This window comes from Mobula hypostoma, chromosome 13 (genome assembly GCF_963921235.1).
Source record: "Mobula hypostoma chromosome 13, sMobHyp1.1, whole genome shotgun sequence".
In the NCBI taxonomy this organism is placed as follows: Eukaryota; Metazoa; Chordata; class Chondrichthyes; order Myliobatiformes; family Myliobatidae; genus Mobula; species Mobula hypostoma.
This window is the reverse complement of record NC_086109.1, coordinates 45105350-45112649: the sequence shown is the minus strand read 5'-3', so window position 1 is coordinate 45112649 and position 7300 is coordinate 45105350. Positions and strand designations below refer to the sequence as shown.

General features: G+C 45.4%; 1 long non-coding RNA gene across 1 annotated transcript in view; it reads right to left on the bottom strand.

Moving 5' to 3' along the window:
- Nucleotides 1–5740: 5740 nt before the first annotated feature.
- Nucleotides 5741–7300, bottom strand: part of LOC134355566 (uncharacterized) — a 92034-nt gene continuing 90474 nt past the window's right edge. The window contains exon 4 of the long non-coding RNA XR_010020125.1: nt 5741–6563. This is a non-coding gene — a long non-coding RNA (uncharacterized LOC134355566). The remainder of the gene's footprint in view (nt 6564–7300) is intronic.

The window sequence follows — 7300 nt, the reverse complement described above, 5'->3', positions numbered from 1 at the left end:
TTTAGGACTGAAATAGAAACATACAACATGGAAACATAGAAAACCTACAGCACAATACAAGTCCTTCGGCCCACAAAGCTGTGCCGAACATGTCCTTACCTGAGAAATTACCTAGGGTTACCCATAGCCCTCTATTTTTCTGAGCTACATATACCTGTCCAGGAGTCTCTTAAAAGACCCTATCAAATCCGCCTCCACCACCATTGTTGGCAGCCCATTCCACGCACTCACCACTGTCTGCATAAAAAAAAACTTACCCCTGACATCTCTTCTGTACCTACTTCCAGGCACTTTAAAACCGTGCCCTCAAGTGTTAGCCATTTCAGCCCTGGGAAAAGGCCTCTGACTATTCACACGATCAATGCCTCTCATCATCTTATACACCACTATCAGGTCACATCTCATCCTCTGTCGCTCCAAGGAGAAAAGGCCGAGTTCACTCAACCTATTCTCATAAGACATGCTCCCCACTCCAGGCAGGATCCTTGTAAATCTCCTCTGCACACTTTCTATGGTTTCCACATCCTTCCTACAGTGAGGCGACCAGAACTGAGCATAGTACTCCAAGTAGGGTCTGTCCAGGGTCCTATATAGTTGCAACATTACCTCTTGGCTCTTAAATTCAATTCCACGATTGATGAAGGCCAATGTACTTTATGCCTTCTTAACCACAGAGTCAACCTGTGTAGCAGCTTTGAGTGTCCTATGGACTCGGACCCCAAGATCCCTCTGATACTCCACACTGCCAAGAGTCTTACCATTAATACTATATTCTGTCATTATATTTGACCTACCAAAATGAACCACCTCACACTTATCTGGGTTGAACTCTATCTGCCACTTCTCAGCCCAGTTTTGCATTCTTTCAATGTCCTGCTGTAACCTCTGACAGCCCTCCACGCTATCCACAACACCCCCAACCTTTGTGTCATCAGCAAATTTACTAACTCATCCCTCCACTTCCTCATCCAGGTCATTTATAAAAATCATGAAGAGTAGGGGTCCTAGAACAGAGCCCTGAGGCACACCACTGGTGACCAACCTCCATGCAGAATATGACCAGTCTACAACCACTCTTTGTCTTCTGTGGGCAAGCCAGTTCTGGATCCACAAAGCAATTTCCCCTTGGATCCATGCCTCCTTACTTTCTCAATGGGCTTTACATGGGGTGCCTTGTCAAATGCCTTGCTGAAATCCATATACACTACATCTACTGCTCTACCTCCATCAATGTATTTAGTCACATCCTCAAAAAATTCTATCAGGCTTGTAAGGAACAAATTCTGCAACCCTCCAATCCTCTGAAACCTCTCCCGTCCCCATTGATGATGCAAAGATCATCGCAAGATGCTCAGCAATCTCCTCCCTCACCTCCCACAGTAGCCTGGGGTACATCTCATCTGGTCCTGGTGACTTATCCAACTTGATGCTTTCCAAAAGTTCCAGCACATCCTCTTTCTTAATATCTACATGTTCAAGCTTTTCAGTTCACTGTAAGTCATCCCTATGATTGCCAAGATCCTTTTCCGTAGTCAATATTGAAGCAAAGTACTCGTTAAGTATCTCTGCTCCTTCCTCCCGTTTCATACACACTTTTCCACTGTCGCACTTAATTGGTCCTATTCTCTCACGTCTTGTCCTCTTGCTCTTCACATACTTGTAGAATGCCTTGGGGTTTTCCTTAATCCTGTCCATCAAGGCCCTCTCATGGCCCCTTCCGGCTCTCCAAATTTCTTTCTTGAGCTCCTTCCTGCTAGTCTTATAATCTTTTAGCTCTCTATCATTACCTAGCTTTTTGAACCTTTCGTAAGTTTTTCTTTTCTTCTTGATTAGATTTACAACAGCCTTTGTACACCACAGTTCCTGTACTCTACCATCCTTTACCTTTCTCATTGCAACGTACCTGTGCAGAACTCCACACAAATATCTCCTGAATATTTGCCACATTTCTTCCGTACATTTCCCTGAGAATATCTGTTCCCAATTTATGCTTCCAAGTTCCTGCCTGATAGCCTCATATTTCCCCTTACTCCAATTAAACGCTTTCCTAACTCGTCTGTTCCTATCTCTCTCCAATGCTATGGTAAAGGAGATAGAATTGTGATCACTATCTCCAAAATGCTCTCCCACTGAGAGATCTGACACCTGACCAGGTTCATTTCCCAATACCAGATCAAGCACAGCCTCTCCTCTTGTAGGCTTCTCTACATATTGTATCAAGAAACCTTCCTGAACACACCTAACAAACTCCACCCCATCTAAACCGCTTGCTCTAGGGAGATACCATATGATATTTGGGGAATTAAAATCTCCCATCACGACAACTCTTATTGTTACACCTTTCCAGAATCTGTCTCCTTTTCTGCTCCTTGATGTCCCTGTTACTATAGGGTGGTCTATAAAAAACACCTGGTAGAGTTATTGACTCCTTCCTGTTCCTAACTTCCACCCACAGAGACTCTGTAGACAATCCCTCCATGGCATCCACCTTTTCTGCAGCCATGACACTATCTCTGATCAACAGTGCCACACCCCCACCTCTTTTGCCTCCCTCCCTGTCCTTTCTGAAACATCTAAAGCCTGGCACTTGAAGTAGCCATTCCTGCCCCTGAGCCATCCAAGTCTCTGTAATGGCCACCACATTATAGCTCCAGGTACTGATCCATACTCTAAGCTCATCCACTTTGTTCACAATACTTCTTGCATTAAAATAGACACATCTCAAACCTTCTGTCTGAGCACGTCCCTTCTCTATCACCTGCTTATCCTCCCTCTCGCTCTGTCTCCAAGCTTTCTCTCTTTGTGTGTCAACCGCCTCTTCCTCTGTCACTTCAGTTTAGTTCCCACCCCACAGCAATTCTAGTTTAGACTCTCCCCAGCAGCCTTAGCAAACCTTCCCGCCAGGATATTGGTCCCCCTGGGATTCAAGTACAACCCGTCCTTTTTGTACAGGTCACACCTGCCCCAAAACAGGTCCCAATGATCCAGAAATCTGAATCCCCGCTCCCTGCTCCAATCCCTCAGCCACACATTTAACCTCCACTTCATTCTATTCCTATACTCATTGTCATGTGGCACAGGCAGTAATCCTGAGATGACTACCTTTGTGGTCCTGCTTCTCAAATTCCTTCCTAACTCCCTACAGTCTGTTTTCAGGACCTCTTCCCTTTTCCTACCTATGTGAGGATATCTTCAGGATATCTTGGATGCGATCAGAAGCATCCTGGACCCTGGTACCTGGGAGGCAAACTACCATCCATGTTTCTTTCCTGCATCCACAGAATCGCCTGTCTGACCTCCTACCTATAGAGTCCCCTGTCACTGCTGCCACCCTTCTAAGCCACAGGGCCAGACTCTGTGCCAGAGGTGTGACCACTGTTGTTGTTCCTCCAGGTAGGCTCCCCCCCCAACAGTACTCAAGCAGGAGTACTTATTGTCAAGGGGTACAGCCACAGGGGTGCTCTCTAGCCTCTCCTGCCCTTCCCTCGCTTGACTGTTACCCACTTATCTGTCTTCCCAGGCCCCGGTGTGACTACCTGCCTATAGCTCCTCTCTATCACTCTCCCTGACCAGACGAAGGTCATCGTGCTGCACTTCCAGTTCCCTAACGTAGTCCCAAAGGAGCTGCAGCTCGACACACCGGGTGCAGATATGGCCATCCGGGAGGCTGGGAATCTCCAGGACTTCCCACTTCTGACACCAAGCACAGAACACCGGCCTCACACACATACTTCCTGTCAGCATTCTACACAGGCAACCTACCTCGCCTCGACCCCTTATCACCAAAGCCCTGTTGAGCCAAAGCCCTCCTACTCTCCCTCTACTCTGTCGCCCGCTCCTCGTGCGCCTGCTCTATACGGCTGTCTCCTTTTAAATTCTGCTCGCTGTTCTCACTGCTGACATCCATGTGCTTGCGCAGTCGTGCTTCAATCAAACTGCTTGTGTAGTCATGCCCTGATGAGTGAAATGGGAAGATTTTTTCCCACTTGAAGTGCTGTCAGTCTTCAGAATTCTCTAACCTGGAAGACAATGGCCACTTAATTTGTTCAAAACTGAGATGAACTTTTTTTGGTGAGATCTAGAGATATGGAGATAGGCCAGGAAAATGGTGTTGAGGCAAAAGACTAGTTCAGATCATATTAAAGGCAAATCACGTTTGAAGAACTGAATGGCCTGATCTGCTCAAGTGTGCCTAACTCAGAGGGCACGCTACTCCTTTATGTTCTAATTGTTTATGAATCCAACAGAGGGAGCTGTACTCAAGGTAATATTGCCATGTGTGTAGCAGACTCCAGAATGCAGACTAATGATGATTCGGTTGAGAGGAATAAAGGCATTATCAACACTCTTCAACTGTGTACTACTTTTAATATTTTAAAGAATATTGTGACTTCAAAAACATTGTAAACAATCAAAGGAAAGAAAGAATTTTCGTTGGAAGATTATGCAGATGAATTGTGCATTTTGTAGTTTTCCTATTTCAAGTATCTACCTATCCTGCCAGCCAATTAAAAATGTTATGGTATACAATGCAGGCAAACAAATAGAAAAAAAAACAAAAGCATCCTTTTTATAACCCAATGTATGTATGGATAAATTTAGGAAAGAACAGGAAGAAATGTGCACTGTTTTATAGTTTCTCCCTTTGTGTGAAGTATGTTCTCTCATGTTACAGATTTTGTTGTTGATATTCTGATTCTGTTGATCTTTTCTTTCTCTATGCTCACAACAGTTCCACGACGCCCTACACATGCAGCAACTGTGACAGAGCCTGCCGTTCCAGGATCAGCCTCAATAGCCACAGTCCACGCTGCTCGACAAACCAGCGACCACCAGAGGCGCAGTACCCATGGTCGACCACGACCGACGGAGGCCACACACACATGCTCACCTTTACCATCCACTAGGATGTTTTACATAACCAGCAACTAAGAACAGTGAGGACAATGTTAGGAAGATTAAAGTAGCTAACATGCTCCTGAGATCCTGAGAGCAATGCTGTCTGGAGTTTAGCGATCTGATGCTTAACTCCTCGCGGGGTCACCCATGGTGGTGAGGTCAAGGGGAAGGTCCCAGACAAAAAGCTGGCGGAAGATGATGACACATCACTGCTGTAGTAAGGCTGCAGAGGAAGGCTGCAGCAGTGAAAGATCTCCAGTCATCTCGCACTCCGTGCCAAAGGACTCAAGGACTGTGTGCTGGCCACCTGTAACACCAGCCTCCCAGTGTTAAACCGTCACACACTGATATTCTCCATCCATGAAGGGAATCCGCCCTAACGTCCCAGAATAAGTACCTGAAGATCCACCAATAGGAGAACATCACACTTGACTGGAGTGACCACACTACTACAACTGTTGATATGGATGTGAATACATAAAGCATTTTAAACACTGCAGCATAAGAACTATTAATAACTCCGGAAGAAGACATCATTGTTACTATAAGGGAGTTGTGGTTTTCGGTTAGGGAACTAAAAGTTGTTAACATTTCTGGTTAAATTTTCAGAAGAAATAGAGAAATCCAAGCAACACACACAAAATGCTGGAGAATCTCAGCAGGCCAGGCAGCATCCATGGAAAAGAGTACAGTCAACGTTTCAGGCCGAGACCCTTCAGCAGGACTGGAAAAAAAGATGAGGAGTCAGATTTAGAAGGTGGGGGAGGGGAGGAAGAAACACAAGGTGATAGGTGAAACCAGGAGGGGAAGGCGGGGTGAAAGTAAAGAGCTGGGAAGTTGATTGGTGAAAGAGTTACAGGGCTGGAGATGGGGAAGTCTGATTGGAGAGGACAGAAGGCCATGGAAGAAAGCAAAGGGGAAGGAGCCCCAGAGGGAGGTGAAAAGAGATAAGGTGAGAGAGGGAAATGGGAATGGTGGATGGTGAAGGAGAGGGGGTGGGGAATTACCTGATGTTCCAGAAATCGATGTTCATGCCATCAGACTGAAGGCTACCCAGACAGAAGATAAGATGTTGCTCCTCCAACCTGAGTGTTATTATCTACAACCATCAGCCCCCCGAACCAGTGTGGATAATTTCACTCAGCTCAACACTGGACTGATTCCACAACCTATTGTCTCACTTTCGAGGACTCTACCCTCGTGTTCTCAGTATTATTTATTTATGTATTTGCACATTGCTTGTCTATCAGTCTTTGTGTGTAGGTTTTATTTGATTCTGTTGTATTTATTTGTTCTACTGTTGAATGCCTGTAAGAAACTGAATCTCAGGGTAGTATATACTCTCGTACTGTATGTGCTTTGATAACAATTTTATTTTGAACTTTGAACTCAACTGATCATTCCAGTTGTTGTCACCACTGGCTGAGTGATGCCATAACAACAAATTCTTACTCAAAGTCAGCAAGACCAAGGAGCTGATTGTTGATTTCAGGAGAAGGAAACTAGAGGTCCGTGAGTCCATTCCTCAGAGGTGGAGAGGTTTAGCAACTTTAAATTCCTTGGTGTTGTTACTTCGGAAGACCTATCCTGGGTCCAGCGTAAGTGCAAGAAAGCACAGAAACACGTCTACTTCCTGAGGAGTCTGCGGAGACTCAGTATGACATCTATTAGAAGAGAAGAAAGAAAGAGAAAAAACAAGTTACCTCAAATAGTTTAACATGAGGGGGGGGGTCATCATTTCCCTGGCTATAGGTTGACTCATTATAAATGCTAATGGCCGAAAGTAAGAATGACCTGATAGACAGCTCTTTGGAGCAGTGCAGTGGTCTTAGTCTATTACCGAAAGTGTTCCTCTGTTCAATCAAGGTGGCATGCAGAGGGTGAGAAATATTCTCCATGATTGCTAGGATTTTCCATAGGGTCCTTTGTTGTACCACAATCTCCAGTTTGACTCCTATAACAAAGCCAGCCTTTCTAATCAGTTTATTGAGCCTGTTGGCATCAATGTGTTGATGCCATTACCCTAGCACACCACTGAATAGAAGATTGTACTGGTGACAATAGACTGGTAGAACATGTGAAGGAGAGGCCTGCATACTCCAAAGGTCCTCAGTCTCCTCAGGAAGTAGAGGTGACTCTGTCCCTTCTTGTACACAGCCTCTGTGTTGCTGCTCCCCTCAAGTCTGTCATCCAGGTGCACCCCCAGATACTTGTAGGTCCTCACCACATCCACGTCCTCACCATTAATAGTAACATGAAGCAGTGCAGGCTTAGTCTTCCTAAAGTCCATCACCATCTCCGTTGTCTTACTGATGTTGAGCTGCAGATAATTCAACTTGCACCATTTGACAAAGCCCTCCACCAGGGCCCTCTATTCATCCTCCCATCCTCCCTTTTTACA